Source organism: Vigna umbellata, chromosome 7 (genome assembly GCF_029865625.1).
Source record: "Vigna umbellata cultivar VRB3 chromosome 7, Vumbellata_1.0, whole genome shotgun sequence".
NCBI lineage: Eukaryota > Viridiplantae > Streptophyta > Magnoliopsida > Fabales > Fabaceae > Vigna > Vigna umbellata.
The window spans coordinates 22,203,649-22,220,635 of NC_142171.1; positions in this window are offsets into that span (position 1 = coordinate 22,203,649).

The following is a 16,987-nucleotide window of genomic DNA, read 5'->3' on the forward strand; positions in this document are numbered from 1 at the left end:
GACAGCCACAAAGAAGGCAAAACCCCGTGATCATGGACGTCATCAAGAAGGAGGTGACCAAACTTTTGCAAGCTGGGATCATCTACCCTATTTCAGACAGTCAGTGGGTTAGCCCCATCCATGTTGTGCCCAAGAAAACAGGCCTCACTGTGGTGAAGAATGAGAGGGATGAGCTTATCCCAGCTAGAGTGCAGAACAGTTGGAGAGTCTGCATTGACTATAGGAGGCTCAACCAAGCAACCAGGAAAGATCATTTCCCCCTGCCATTCATTGATCAGATGCTGGAGCGCCTGGCAGGTAAATCTCATTATTGTTTTCTTGATGGTTTTTCTGGTTACTTTCAAATAAATATTGCTCCTGAGGATCAAGAAAAAACCACATCACCTGCCCCTTTGGCACTTTTGCCTATAGGAGGATGCCCTTTGGTCTATGCAACGCCCCTGGTACCTTCCAGCGATGCATGCTTAGCATTTTTAGCGACTTTCTTGAGAATTGCATAAAGGTGTTTATGGATGATTTTACTGTGTATGGATCCTCCTTTGATGCATGTTTAGATAGTCTGGAAAAAGTTTTGAAAAGATGCATAGAAACAAACCTTGTTCTCAATTTTGAGAAATGTCACTTCATGGTTGGACAAGGTTTGGTTCTAGGGCATATCATTTCTGAAAAGGGAATAGAGGTAGACCCTGCTAAGATATCTGTGATTTCGCAGTTGCCTTACCCCTCTTGCGTGCGAGAGGTGCGATCTTTTCTTGGACATGCAGGTTTCTACAGGCGCTTCATCAAAGATTTCAGCAAGAAGGCGCTTCCCTTGTCCAGACTGCTGCAGAAAGACATTGACTTTTCTTTTGATGACAAATGCAAGCAGGCGTTTGACTGCCTGAAGGAAGCTTTGACCACCGCCCCTATCATTCAGGCACCGGATTGGACAGCCCCATTTCAGGATACCTGTGTGATGCGTCTAATTATGCATTAGGGGTTGTCTTGACACAGAAAATTGACAAGCTGCCGAGAGTGATCTACTATGCTTCACGCACTTTGGATGTTGCCCAGGCAAATTATACCACCACTGAAAAAGAGTTGTTGGCAATTGTTTTTGCCCTTGATAAGTTTAGGTCATATTTGCTTGGATCACCTGTTATTGTGTATACTGACCATGCAACTCTTAAGTTTCTGTTGAAAAAGGCGGAGTCAAAGCCTAGATTGATCAGGTGGTTGCTACTGCTCCAAGAGTTTGACTTGCAAATTGAAGACCGGAGTGGAGCACGAAATTTGGTTGCAGACCACCTAAGCCGGATTGAAAAAGCTGGGAATGAAGCTGATGTGTTGCCCATACAGGATACCTTTCCTGACGAGAGTTTGTTGATGATTTCTTACTCTCACCCCACTCCTTGGTTTGCACACATTGTAAATTATTTGGTTGCTTCTGTTTTTCCTCCTTCAGCATCATGTGCTCAGATTGCTAAAATTAAGAGTGATGCTAAGTATTATGTTTGGGATGACCCATATCTGTGGAAGTTGTGCAGTGACCAGGTTACTAGGAGATGCATTCCGGACCATGAGATTGACTCGGTCCTGCAGTTTTGTCATGCCTCCTCACCTGGTGGTCATCTGGGGATACAGAGAACAGCTTGCAGGGTGCTTGACTGTGGTTTCTATTGGCCTTCCATCTTCAAAGATGCGGAGAAGATTTGCAGCACTTGCGAGCCTTGTCAGAGAGCAGGAGGATCAATTTCACAAAGACAAGAGATGCCTCAACAACCTATGTTGTTCTGTGAGGTGTTTGATGTATGGGGTATAGATTTCATGGGTCCTTTTCCTGTTTCTTTTGGTTTCTCTTATATTCTCCTTGTTGTGGATTATGTTTCAAAATGGGTGGAAGCTAGAGCCACCAGGACTAATGATGCTCGGGTTGTTGTAGATTTTGTTATATCTCACCTCTTTTGCAGGTTTGGAGTGCCTAGAGCAATTGTTAGTGATCAAGGAACCCATTTTTGCAACAGATCCATGCAAGCTTTGCTCAAGAAATATGGGGTGACGCACAGAGTTTCTACACCTTACCACCCCCAAACAAATGGGCAGGCTGAGATCTCCAACAGGGAGATTAAGAGGATTTTGGAGAAGATTGTCCAACCCAACAGGAAAGATTGGAGTAATAGGTTGGACGATGCTCGTTGGGCTCACAGGACAGCTTACAAAGCACCGATAGGGATGTCTCCCTACCGGGTTGTCTTCGGAAAAGCATGTCACCTACCGGTCGAGATTGAGCATCGGGCATATTGGGCTGTGAAGATTTGCAACTTCTCCATGGACCAAGCTGGAGAGGAAAGGAAGTTGCAACTGAATGAATTGGATGAGATCCGATTGGAGGCATATGAGAACTCGAAGTTCTACAAGGAAAGGACAAAGAAGTTCCATGATAGTTCTATTGTTAGAAAGGACTTCGAGGTTGGCCAACAGGTTTTGTTGTATAACTCTAGACTCGGCCTCATGGGTGGTAAGTTGAGATCAAAATGGACTGGACCTTTTGTTGTGACTAATGTTTATCCTTATGGTGCAGTAGAGATCCAAGGTCCATCTACAGCTAAAAGCTTCAAGGTGAACGGGCATAGACTGAAGCCTTTCCTCAGCAACCCTTCTTTAGTGGATGTAGTGGTGGAGGAGACGTCTTTGGTCCACCCCACCTATCCTCCCATCTGACTCAGGGAGTTTCTTTTCTCCTTCCCTCCTCCCTTTTATTGCACTTTGTCGATATCTGATGATTGTTCTGATTGTTTGATCTACTGATTGTGACACACTGAGGACATTGTGTCGTTTAAGTGTGGTCTATTAGGGGAGGTTGTTTCTTTGTTCATGTTTCGGTTTTTATGTAGTTTGTTGTGTCTTGTGTACAGTTTTGCACGCTTTTCGTAAATTCTGGATTGGGGTTAGGTTGTCAGTTTTCCTTCACTTCATTGATACTCTGAGATGTTGGATTCCTTGCTTTTCTTTGCTTGGAAGATTATCATGATGTTTGAGAGTTGAATTGATTGTGACAGAATTACACTGTGTGAGATTTGAGCCACTTTATGTTCTTTCTTGTGTGTGATATGTCTCTTGATTGCTTGCACATATGCCTTGGCTTGACTCTTGTTGATAATTCTTGATTGATATGCATGTTTGGAAGTGATAAAGGCAGTTTTGTTCTTGAGCCTCTCTAGCCAAATAAGCTTACCTTGTTCTAATCCTTTGAAAACCCTTTTTGAGCCTATACTTTCCCCCATTTCTTTATTCCGAATGCTCATACACTAGCCCTAAGTGAAAAACCATGATTACCTTAACCTTAGGGAATTTTGGAGCTTTGGAAGTGTTTTGGGAACAAGTGTGGTCTCTTGGGGGTTTCTGATGAGTTGGCTAGTTGGTTCCTCTCTTGTTTTGTTTTGGTAAATATATGTGTATCTTGTCTTTTACAGTTTTGTTTTGAAAAGGGAGAAAAGAAAAGAGACAGGATGAAAAAAAAAAGAGAGCAGAAAAATAGTGAAAAAAAAATGTGTGAATAATTGTGGATAATGGAGTCAAGAAGAGGATGGAATTAGAGGTTGTGGGTGTGTTTGAATGTGTTTACACTTGTTCCCCATTGCTCCTCTGTTCCTTATGGTTTGTAGCTTCTTATCCAGATATATCCTCCCTTGTCCTTGGCCCCATTACAACCATGAAAAGACCTTTTGATTTGAACATGCGTATGTGCTTGAGTGTTGATATTAGAGGCTTGCCAAGTCTATTTGTGATTGCTTTCTTGAGTGCATTGAGTGACATTGATTTACCTTAAACACTTGAGAGAAACACTGATTGTGTGCATCTGTGAGGCTCTGTTGCTTTTGATTAATCTCTTGAACGGATTGAATGTTTTCCTTGTACTGAACTGTTTGGATGATTCTTTGAGTATTTGCTTTCATTGACTCTGTGTGGGATTCTGCCTATACCTTTTACCGTCCAGATTTTGTGAGAATTGTGCAACTGTGTTCCTGTTTTGGAGTCTTTGTTGTCTGTCTGTCGAGTCTGTGTCAGCTCCCTGATGTTTGAGTGTTCCCTGGTTTTCGTTTTGGTTTTGCCCAGGAGTGCAAAAGACTAAGTGTGGTCTATTTTGATGAGTCGTTATTTCTTGAATTATATTTAGTTTATTGCACTTAAATAAACCAGGGAATTGTGTTTAATTGTTTGTTATTTCCCCTGTTTTCCGAATTCCGCTTAATTTGGTCGGAAATTTGTAATTGTGCTAATTTGGATTTTCTGAGCTGATCAAGTACATTTTTGAAATGCAGGAAAATTTCGGAAATACATTTTGGGACATCAGGAAGAATGCCAAATAAATTCAAGACTCTCTAGACAGACATTTTTGAATTAATTAAATTGTAATTCAGTAGTTTAGAATTTCTGTATCAACTTTTACATTTTGGGTCAATTTTTGGTAAACTAGTGATGGGGAAGTGCATACCTAGAGAGAATATACTAAATGACATTTAAGAAATGGAAGAGAAATTAAAAATGGAAGAGATTAGAGAAAAGGAAACTTAGGAAATGAAGATGCGCCACTTGAACAAGCTTCCAAGATAAGCATCATGAAGAGGACCGCCACTTGCTTGAGCAAGATAAGGCCTGCCCAAATTTGGGACTTTAGAGACAGAATTCTATCTCAAAGAAGAATGCAAGATTGCAATTCAACTCAAATTTCATTCAATGCAAAGGTGTACAAAAAGGAGACCCCTAAGCCTTCTTATATAACCTTTGGAGTGAGCTAAGATGCAAGATCTAGGAGATGTGGGACTTTTGAAGGTGTAGTCCGTCCAGCAGCTGCTGCAGGTCTTCTAGGGACTTTTGAGTCCCACATTGCTCAATTCTCTCCACTCCAAAGGGTTTATAAGGCAACTAGTTCTCCTATAGTTCAAAACATGAAAACTAGCTATGCTGCTAACTCCTACACGCCTAGAATGCTCACTTTCTCTTCTCTTCTTTTTAAGATCAAGCCATGGATAGTCCCACATTGCTTGTTCTTAAAGAGAAAGAAGAGTTTATAAGCAATTATTCACAAGAACTAAGAGAAAGAAATCAAAAGGCAAATACACGCCCAAAGAGAACCTATTCTACTTTTTTTGATACAAACGTGTAAAGAAGACAAGAAGTAAAATGATTCCCTTTAGTCATGCTTCTTGTTATCCTTTTATTCTCTTCATTACTTGGCCCATCCATGATCACATCATCCCCCCCAGGTTGGAGAGGATTCGACCACGAATCTGTGAAATCTGCAAAAGGAGAAAGATCAGCAACATTAAAAGTAGGATGTACAGTATAAGTGTTAGGCAAATCAATCTCATATGCATTATCATTTATTTTGCGGAGGACTTGAAAAGGACCATCGCCTCTAGGATTGAGTTTGGATTTCCGTTGCGAAGGAAATCTATCCTTGCGCAAATGAACCCATACCCAATCACTAGGAGAGAAAGTAACCTTTTTCCTACACTTATTGACACTAGATGCATGCTTTTGATTGGTGTGTTCAATGCGCGTCTTAACTCGACTATGCAAATCTTTAATGAATTGTGCTTTGGACACACCATCTAAGCACATGGACTCAAGGTCGGGAAGGGGAAGAAGATCCAATGGAGTAAGGGGATTAAACCCATAGACAATGTGAAAAGGAGAATGAGTGGAAGTAGAGTTGACAACCCTATTATAAGAGAACTCAATATGGGGTAGCAACTCTTCCCACTGGCGTGGATTGCCCTCAAGACAACATCTCAACAATTGTCCCAAAGTTCTATTAGTCACCTCAGTCTGAGCATCGGTTTGTGGATGACAAGTTGTAGAGAAAAGAAGTTTAGTACCCAACTTGTTCCACAAAGATCGCCAGAAATGACTAAGGAACTTGGAATCTCTATCAGAAACTATTGTCTTAGGCAAACCATGCAGTCGAACAACCTCTCTAAAAAATAAATTAGCAATGTACTGCATCATCTACTTTGTGGCAGGGAATAAAGTGTGCCATCTTTGAAAAACGGTCCACTACCACAAAGATAGAATCCATCCCTCGCTGTGTCCTAGGTAAGCCCAAAACAAAATCCATAGAAATGTCAACCCAAGGACTACTAGGCACGGGTAAAGGAGTATACAAGCCATGAGGGTGGGTGGTGGATTTAGCATGCTTACATGGAATGCATTGACTACAAAACTTAGCTACATGTTTATGCATATGTGGCCAATAGAAATGCTCATGAAGAATAGCTAAAGTTTTTGCAATCCCAAAGTGCCCCATCAAACCTCCCTCGTGTGCTTCCTTAATTAAAAGAAGTCGCAATGAGCTCTTGGGCACACAAAGGCATTTATTTTTGAAAAGAAAACCATTGCTAATGAAAAAATCCTTGTGTGGTCCATGAGTGCATTGGTTAAACAAAGAAGAGAAATCACTATCATCTTGATACAATTCCTTTATGTGATCAAACCCAAGAAACTTGGTTTCAAGAGTAGTCAAAAGAGTATGTCGTCTTGATAGTGCGTCCGCAACTACATTAGAAGAACCCTTCTTGTGTTTGATTACATAAGGAAATTGTTCTAAGAATTCCACCCACTTAGCATGTCTCTTATTGAGCTTGCCTTGGCTTTTCAAATGTTTTAGAGTTTCATGATCACTATGTATCACAAACTCTTTGGAAAGTAAGTAATGTTGCCAAGTTTGCAAAGCTCGAATAAGAGCATATAATTCCTTATCATAAGTGGAATAATTTAAGTGACTTCCTTTAAGCTTCTCACTAAAGTAAGCAATAGGGTGTCCTTCTTGAAGAAGCACGGCCCCAATGCCTACATTAGAAGCATCACACTCAACTTCAAATGACTTAGAAAAGTCGGGTAAGGCTAAAATGGGAGCATGAGTTAACTTGTCTTTAAGGACTTGAAAACTCTTTTGTTGTTCATCCCCCCACTTAAAACCAACATCCTTCTTTACTATGTCACTTAAAGGAGCGGCGAGAGAAGAGAAATTAGGCACAAAGCGACGGTAAAAACTAGCTAGGCCATGAAAACTCCTCACATCCTTGATGTTTTGAGGAATAGGCCATTCCCTAATAGCATCAATTTTGGAGGATTCGACTTTAACTCCTTGGGAGCTAATAACAAAGCCTAGAAAAACTACTTGCTCCATGCCAAAGATGCACTTCTCTAAATTAGCAAACAATGATGCCTCCCTTAAAGCTTGAAGAACACTCCTAACATGCATGCAATGTTCATCTAGAGACACACTATAAATGAGAATGTCATCAAAATAGACCACTACATATTTGCCTATGAAAGGTCTTAAAACATGATGCATGAGACGCATGAATGTGCTAGGAGCATTAGTCAAACCAAAAGGCATGACAAGCCACTCATATAGTCCAAATTTGGTTTTAAAAGCGGTTTTCCATTCATCCCCTTCTTTAATTCGAATTTGATTATATCCGCTCTTAAGATCAATTTTGGAAAATATAGTGGATCCATGAAGCTCATCTAATAAATCATCTAACCTAGGAATGGGATGCCTATACTTAATGGTGATGTTATTAATGGCCCTACAATCTGTGCACATGCGCCATGAACCATCTTTCTTAGGAACAAGTATGACCGGCATAGCACATGGACTCATGCTATCTCGCACCCACCCTTTGGACAACAACCCCTCTACTTGTCTTTGTATTTCTTGTGTTTCCATGGGGTTTGTTCTATAGGCTGGACGGTTTGGAAGAGAAGCTCCTGGTAGAAAATCAATTTGGTGTTCAATTCCTCTAATAGGTGGTAAACCATTTGGAGGATCTTGAAACACATCTTGGAACTCCTCTAGCAAACTATCTAGCTTGGAAGACGTAATAATAGGAGTGGATGTAAGACATTGGGACGGAACAACACAAAAGATAGGTTCCCTCTTTTCAATAACTTTAACTACCTCTTTATGAGAGATGAGGAGATTATTCTTGACCTTCTCCTTTTCTTCACCTCTCTTGGACTTCATGATGAGGTGGTCCTCATGTATTTCCTTTGGAGTGAGAGGTTTTAATATGACCTTGCGTCCTTGGTAAGTGAATGTCATCCTATTAGTAAGACCATCATGTTGAACATTTCTATCAAATTGCCATGGTCTTCCTAATAGAATGTGAGTTGCTTCCATGGGTACAACATCACAAAGAACCTCATCTTGATACTTGCCAATAGAAAAGGAAATATGGACTTGCTTATTGACCAAGATTTCACCCTCCTCACTTAACCATTGAAGTTTGTATGGCTTGGCATGCGCAATAGTGGGTAGCTTGAGCTTTTCCACTACACGTGTGCTAGCTACATTAGTGCATGGAGCAAACCTTGCTAGCTATAAGACATCTAGTGTGAAAAATATTTTCTCTTTGAGTGGTGTCAAAGTCCGTGTGGACTTGACCCAAGAGACGTCTTATAACTAGTAGGTCGCCATCAAATGGAACCTTGTACTCATCTTCACTAGAGGAAGAAGAAGAGTGAGAAGTGTGTGAAGGTGAAGAAGGAGGAGAATCATCGGTGACAACCTCTTCTCCCCTAATGCACATTGCCCTCTTGTTTGGGCATGCAGATGCAATGTGACCATGACCTAAGCACTTAAAACATTTGACTTGACTAGGTCGCGTTGGTGACTTAGGTTTAGAAGAAGAAGGCGCGGGGTTAGTAGAAGATGGCCGAGATTTATGAGGAATCTCTCTAGAAACATCCTTTTCTTTGTCCCTTGATGATGAGGTTTTGTAAAAATTATCTTTTGAAGAAGTGGAAAATTTGTTGCGGTAGGACTCTTTTCTTAAAATTTGTCTCTCTACTTTCATAGCCCGATGTACCACAACATCTAAATCCTCATCATCATGGAGTTCTACAACATCTTGGATGTTTCTATTGAGACCGCTAATAAATCTAGCTATTTTCGCGTGGTCAGTCTCATTAGTGTTAGTATGGTATAAGAGCACTTCGAGCTCACGCGCATATTCCTCCACACTTCGTCTACCCTGAGTAAGCCGTTGGAGCTTAATCAGGAGGTCCCTATGGTAGTATGGAGGTACGAATCGCTGGTACAACAAGCACCGAAAATGTTCCCAAGAGCTCGCGGGTGAGCCCCTGGTAATGTTCATCCTAGTTAGCCATTGCATGGCGTATCCCTCTAAAGCTAAAGTAGCTAACTTTACACGCAAATGTCCATCTACATCATACAAACTAAAAACTTGTTCTACTTTAGCTATCCACTCTAAAAATACACTAGGATCGATATCTCCCTTGAAACTTGGCAAAGACAACTTTGGCATTGCAAGGTTGGGATCCAAAGCTTTGTCTTCTTGCTTTTTCTTGGATGAACCATGCTCATGACCATGAGATTGCTTCCCTTTAGCCTTTGTGTCCGCGTCTAACCGCTTGCTCATAGCATCAAGTTGATGTTGCATTTGTTGGAAAGCCTTCATCACATCAAACTTGCTAGAAGGACTTCCATGGGGGCTATCGCCATGAAATGAAGCACGGCTGGAACCTGCAGACATGGTAAGGCAACAACCACAAAAAACTAACACCAAAAACAGGTTAGAACCAATGAAAAATCACGGCAATACAACAGCCACAATTCTGGTCACGGTTTCACTCAAATAAAGCAATGAAATGGTTCAAAACTCACGGCAAGTGTCTCAAAAAAAGGAAAGGGCAGCACCCTTCTTTTAAGATAGTAAAATGTCTCACAAGTCCACTTTGAGAGCACTAACTCAAGTCCAAAGCAAATGGAAAGATGTACAATCCACTTTAATGCAAAGAAGCCAAATCAAGACAGCACATGGTAGAGGCCAAAGAAAGAATGAAAACTACAAGACAAATGATGAAAATGGAACCTAAAAAATCAAGAAACTTGGCACAAAAACAAGGAGGCAACACTCTAATGATTTTATGAAGACAAAACAGCAAGAAAATGGAGTCAAAACAGTGGCACAAAATGAACAAGACAGCAAAGAAATTTACACAACCAAGAAGCAAGTCACACCAAAATTCTATGCATACATGAAGAGTAAGATCTAGCAATGGATGGAATTAATTTGGCAAACTTCAAACCTATATATTCTGTAATTTTATGACAAAAGAGGCTCCAAAATTAGCTATCAAACACACCAAAACAGTGGGCAAACTTCTCAGCCAGACTAGCACAAAACAGCAACCAAATTTGGTGTTGGTTTGATTTTTATTTTAATCATACAGAACTGATATCACTAGTCTCGGCCAAGGAGGATTTAATTGAGTATGTGTATTTGATTAAAGCTAAAATTGGATGTAAGTAATGCCTCTACTAATACAGAACATACAAGCAAAGTCTACACACTTAAATCCTAAGTTGATCAAACTCAATTCAGCATACAAAAACCAAGATGCAACAAGAATTATTTGCTAGAAAACTCCTAAGGAGGAAACACATATGACTCAAAATCAAAGCTAAGAAGCAAGAAAAGACACATACACTCCAGCCAAGACAAGAAATTAAAGCTGGAACAAACAAACAAAAGGAAATAGGACACCTACTTGTTGAAGACCTCCAATAGCATTGTTGCTGTTTGATGAAATGTCTACTTGCACAAGGCTCTGGACAGCCACGGTTTAGTCCCTCAAAGCATTGATTTGAAGTGTTGATTCCTTGCTTAAGAGTATTGAGAGGGTGTAGCAACGTCCAGGGAGCAATTCCAGCCACCAAAATGTCCAAACAGCCAACAACAAAGCAAAACAGAGGAGTATTAATTCAACAGCAGAAAACTGGATGAACACATGGAGAAAAAACTTTACTGGGAACAGTACAGATCGAATTTGAGAAAAGTAAAAATTGTTCATGAAACTAGACATCCAGACGAAACTAGGAAAAAAATTTCATGGAAAACGGACAAGAAATGAAGCTAAAATAAATCATACAAGTTGACTGTATTTTCACGCAGAGGCTGGGCGAGACAGAAAATGGCTCAGCGAAAATGAACATATCTAACCTATTCTACTCTAGCATGCAATTCCTAAGAGATCAAAAACCAAAGGCTCATGATACCACATGATGGGGAAGTGCATACCTAGAGAGAATATACTAAATGACATTTAAGAAATGGAAGAGAAATTAAAAATGGAAGAGATTAGAGAAAAGGAAACTTAGGAAATGAAGATGCGCCACTTGAACAAGCTTCCAAGATAAGCATCATGAAGAGGACCGCCACTTGCTTGAGCAAGATAAGGCCTGCCCAAATTTGGGACTTTAGAGACAAAATTCTATCTCAAAGAAGAATGCAAGATTGCAATTCAACTCAAATTTCATTCAATGCAAAGGTGTACAAAAAGGAGACCCCTAAGCCTTCTTATATAACCTTTGGAGTGAGCTAAGATGCAAGATCTAGGAGATGTGGGACTTTTGAAGGTGTAGTCCGTCCAGCAGCTGCTGCATGTCTTCTAGGGACTTTTGAGTCCCACATTGCTCAATTCTCTCCACTCCAAAGGGTTTATAAGGCAACTAGTTCTTCTATAGTTCAAAACATGAAAACTAGCTATGCTGCTAACTCCTACACGCCTAGAATGCTCACTTTCTCTTCTCTTCTTTTTAAGATCAAGCCATGGATAGTCCCACATTGCTTGTTCTTAAAGAGAAAGAAGAGTTTATAAGCAATTATTCACAAGAACTAAGAGAAAGAAATCAAAAGGCAAATACACGCCCAAAGAGAACCTATTCTACTTTTTTTTATACAAACGTGTAAAGAAGACAAGAAGTAAAATGATTCCCTTTAGTCATGCTTCTTGTCATCCTTTTATTCTCTTCATTACTTGGCCCATCCATGATCACATCAACTAGTTTAGACTCAAAAATTAGAAGTTAATGACTCTGACCCTAGGGTTTTAATGTGTGGACCCTACCCTAAAAAAGGGACACACGGCCTTAAAAAAAAGGCAGCCGCCACTTGACCGGGACACACTTTCTTTCATTTTTTTTCTGAACCTTAGTTTTTTCCGAAACGCTGTTGTTTTTGAGAATGAAGGAAGAACAAATATTCTCTTTTTCTTTGAGGATGAAACAGTGATTCATTGTGCCTTTGTTTTATTCTGCTACACTATGCACGTTATTTAGTTTTTTTTGCTTGGAGAAATGGTGATTTAACTAGAGCGGGGCGCTGATTCCAGTAGCTGCACGGAGAAGGAGCTGATTCCAATTCGGAAGAAGCTTGTGCAGGCTGCAGTGTTGAGCTGGAAGAATGAAGAGCAGCTTGTTACTCCTCTTTGTTGATTTATTCATGGAGCAAATGAAGCAAGCACGCGTGCTGCCACGTCCAGTAAAAGAAGCGCAAAGGTGAATTGGTCTAGCTCATGCGGTGCTGGAATTAACTTTCTTTGCTGGACAGGAGCGGATTCCATCTTGGAAGAGAGGATTGATTTCTATTGAAGTTTGATGCACGGCTGGAAGCATGAAGCGGTGATTCTCGGCACATGAGGAGCTGATTTGAAGAAAAAAAATGGTGTGAACGATGCTGGAATGAAGGGTAACAGCTGGAAGCATTAAAGGGTAGCAAATGATGATTTTTGGTGGAGAATAGCACGGAGATTAGGTGGGCGGTCCAGCAGCAATTTGGAAGTGAATGTTGGTTTATTGCAGCAGCTCATGGGATTTGATTCTTGGATAAGGAGAATGAGAGGAGCACGTTGTTATGAATAGGGAAGGTGCTGGAATGATCTTTTTGAGTTTCTCAATGAAATGAAAAAGATTCACTTTGCTTTTCAATTGAAAAATCGGTGCAGCATGTGTTACGGTTTGGTGAATGAACGGTGATAGTGTTGATTGATGGTGCAGAGGTATTTTGTAGCTGTAATGTGTAGGAAGTGGTCACGGCAATTGCTGAAAAGAATATCCATTTGCATAAAAAAAATAAGAAAAGGTGCCAAGGATTTCTGGAAGAAAACATGGAGTTGGGTGTGTCTCGGTGTGCAGTGAAATCACGGTCTGGAAGCATTTATTTTTTTTATTACCTTTGCTGGAAGAAGGAGCATGTTGATTGGCTGGAGTGGTGTTCACGTCCCATCATAGGGGTTCGGTCACATGGAAGCATTTATTCCACTTTGAAAAGCAATATTTAATCTTTTAGATGGAGAAAAGGGTGTGCACGGGGACAATTATCTAGAGGCAGTAGCGCCATTTAATTTGGAGAGAAGAATGAATTTGTTTTCTTCTGAAAGCACACACACATGAACAGTGGAAGAAACATTCCAGCAGGTTGTTTGTCAAGCGTATTCACGGGGGAAACTGCAGTAGGTGTCACGGCTTGGTGCAGCTGCCACGTGAAGCATTGCATTTTATTTCTCTGAGCATTTTTCATTTGATGGGAGTAGGTGTGTGTCACGGTCTATGGTAGAGAAAAATTTATTTTCTGTTACTTTGTTTGGTTAAAATATTTTATATATGTTGAGTTGATTTTCTTCTTTTTGGTTGTGAATGCGTAGGATAAATGACAACATTGTGTATTTAATGTTTTAGTGTAACCGTTGCATGTTTACAGCTTGAATTGTGTTTGGGTATTTATCTGTTGTAATTTCCATTTTAATGTTTTTATTCATGTTCGGTTGTGTTTAATTCCCAGTTTTAATTTAGTTTATTTCCAATCCCAAGAACACTTTCAAACCCCCCCCCCACTACGTTTTTGATCTGAGACTGAACCACAATTTGGTCCTTGAGAGACGACCTAGGAGTCACTTCCTAGTCTATACTGCATTCTTTTATGCACAACTTTTGTTGGGAGGTGCGACCCTTTCATCAGAAAGCCAGAAACCATGTGACTTCATCTGTTGTTTCAAAATTTAACTTCATTTTTAGTGTTGACAATTTAAAAAAATTATTTATTTAACTTTATTAATTTAGAAAGTGTTTGATAGAAATAGCATTGGTACGCGGGTCGCACCGCATACAAATTTGATTGCATAAAAGAATGCAGTATAGTCTAGGATTTGACTCCTAGGTCGTCTCTCAAGGACCAATATTGTGCGGTTCAATTTGAAGTCAATTACGAATTGGGGGGAGTTTTGACAGTTTGTTTTTGTGTTTTTATATGCAGAAAAAAATGTAAATGTTGAAAGCAGTAAATTAACAAACCGTAAAAATAAAACAGTAAATAGTAAAAACGAAATTTAACAGTAAAAATGAAATTACAGCAACATAAAACAGTAAAAATAAATCTGGAACAGTAAAAACGAAAATACAGAAAAACATAAAATACAGAAAATTGTAAATACAGAAAATAGCAAAAACAGTAAAACAGTAAAAACAAAAAAAAAATGAAATTACAGCAGTAAATAATAACAGTAAAAACAGTAAGTACAGAATTTTCAAAATCAGTAAAACAGTAACAACAAAATACAGAAACGAAAATACAGAAAACAGTAAATACAGAAAACGGTAAATTTGGAAAACAGTAAAAACAGAATCAAAATCACTGCAGTAAAATACAGAAAATAAAATTACAGTAAATGATCAACATGCAAAAATAAAGAAGAGGAGAAATTAAATTGCAGAAATCAACAACTGAAATAGAATTACAACAGAAATTAAATTACACCAGTAAAAAGAGACAGTAAAATCTGAAATTTAGAAACAGAATTTGAAAATGCTTCTAAAATTTACCTCATGTGCCGTGACAAATTTGCTTGGTTTCACTGAAATGATAATTGCAAATGGACATCCAAACCGTAAGCATCCAACATCTATGTCAATTTAATTTGCAAAGAAAACATACCTCTTTTTAACACTTCTTGTCATGTTTTGAATTGAAAACCAATTTGAATTTTATTCTCCACAACATAAGCAAGGTGCACATCATTACATTCCACTGTATTCTTTCTCAAAAACACTAAAGAAGAGTCAAATTTAAATGCAAGAAAAGGTCCCTCATGGACTAAATGCTCATGAAATTTTAAGAAGAAGAAAATTGATGACTTCTTACCAATCAAGGTTGCTCTTCACGTATCTACTTCCCACTAAATTACTTCTTCATCTTCAAACAATTAATTATATGCTTACCATTCCAGCCATGATATCAACTCTTCCTTTCCTTCTTAATTAAAACAAAATCAAAGATGAATTAAAAGAGAAGGAGCCTTGACAATTTCCATAAGTTACCAATTGCTTTGTTTTTATTTTTTACTTCTTACAACTTTTAAAATAAAATCATGAATCAATACCTCATTACTTACCTCAAAACAATCGTGAACATTCAACCTTAAACCATAAAAGGATTCAACCAAAAACTTACCAAAAACAAGCAAATGAAAGAAGAAGAATAACACTTACACATCCGTTGGTTTTTCAGCACAAGTGAATAGAATGAAACACTTCCAAATTGAAATTACAATGCTTCTAAAATTACAACAACAACTTACAAACTCAAAATACAAATTAATACAAAGATGAAAACAGTAGATGAATGAAAGCTTAAATGGAAAAGTGTACAAAACCAAAGGTGAAGGCACCAAGAACTTCAAGCTACATCGTCCTTCATTCTTTCTAGCAATCATGGTTTTTTTCATCCAACTCCAAAACTCTTTTTTTTTAGCTCACGGCCCTCTCCCCCAACTAAGAATAGAATGGTGTCTTTCTTCTCCACTCAAAATGATGATGAATGCCTTAGTGGATGGAGCCCTCTAGGTAATGGAGCACTTCCACTAGCTGCCCTTTTCTGCTGAACCAAGAATTGTTGCAACTGGAAAGTGAAGTTGTTGCTACTGGAAAGTGAAGTTGTTGCTGCTGGAAAGTGAAGCTCTCTTGCTTGTGTTAAATCCATTGGCTTCCATGGGTGTGATGGCTGCTGAGAGTTATGATTCCTTTGGTGCTCCACTTCCCTTTCCATGAGCATGTGCTAATAAAATAAAGGAAGCAAGACTCCATTCAATGTTGGAACATGATATTAATTTTTTTAACTACTTTTTCTTCCTTCATTTATATAGATTATTTAATTTAGTTTCTATATTATTAACATTTTCAATTAAATTTTTGAAATAACATTAATAAGTCTTTTTCTAAATTTTCTTTTCTTCTATTGTATAAAAATATATATTATGTTCAAGAATATGGCATCAGGTGCTTCTGGCCCTCCTAATCCACCTTCAGGAAATCCTGATAAGGGGAAGGGGAAGAAATCTTATGTAGTGAAGTTGATGACACGTTTCAATAATGAAATTGGTTCAACCAGTCAGCTAACTACACCTACCTCTACCTCCACTGCTAGATCTGTTCCACCTCTATTAGTTGTTCCTGCCTTCACTCCCACTCCACATCAAGTTCCTACATCTACACCTACTCCATACCAAGTGCCTCCTCATGGAATGGCTTCACTCTCTCCCAATGTTGGTTCTAACCCATCAACTCCCACAAATATTGCACCATCACCTGGTACAGACGATGCAAATCCACATTCCAGTTCAGCCGCCAATTATGTGGAAGAATGTTCCAATAGTCGTCCAATGATTACACCTGTTGGAGGAGGGTAAGAAAAAAATTAACTCAATTAATATATAGACAAATCATTGTTGTATTACTCTAATGTTTGAGTTCAATTTTGGTTTAGGTTTTATCCTACAAAAACTGCATCGAAGGCAATCACAGCCACCATCAAGCAACAGTTTGATGAGCCATGGCTAACATGGGGCTCAATCCCTAAGTCAACCAGAGATGTCTTCTTCGAACGTTTTAAGGTACACACTTTTCAATCCCAATCCTATTACACTAAGCAATTATTCTCTGTATGTGTAAATCAAACCTATTATTCAAACCTATTATTTTTAATATAACAGAGAAAGGTTTCATGGAAGCCTGAAGATGAGGAAAAGGTAAAAAAGAATTATCACACCAAGGCATCTCATAGACTCTCAGAGATGTATAAAAAAGCTAGAACTATTGGAAAAAAAACCTGATTGGCTGGGGGACGATACTTGGAATGCTCTT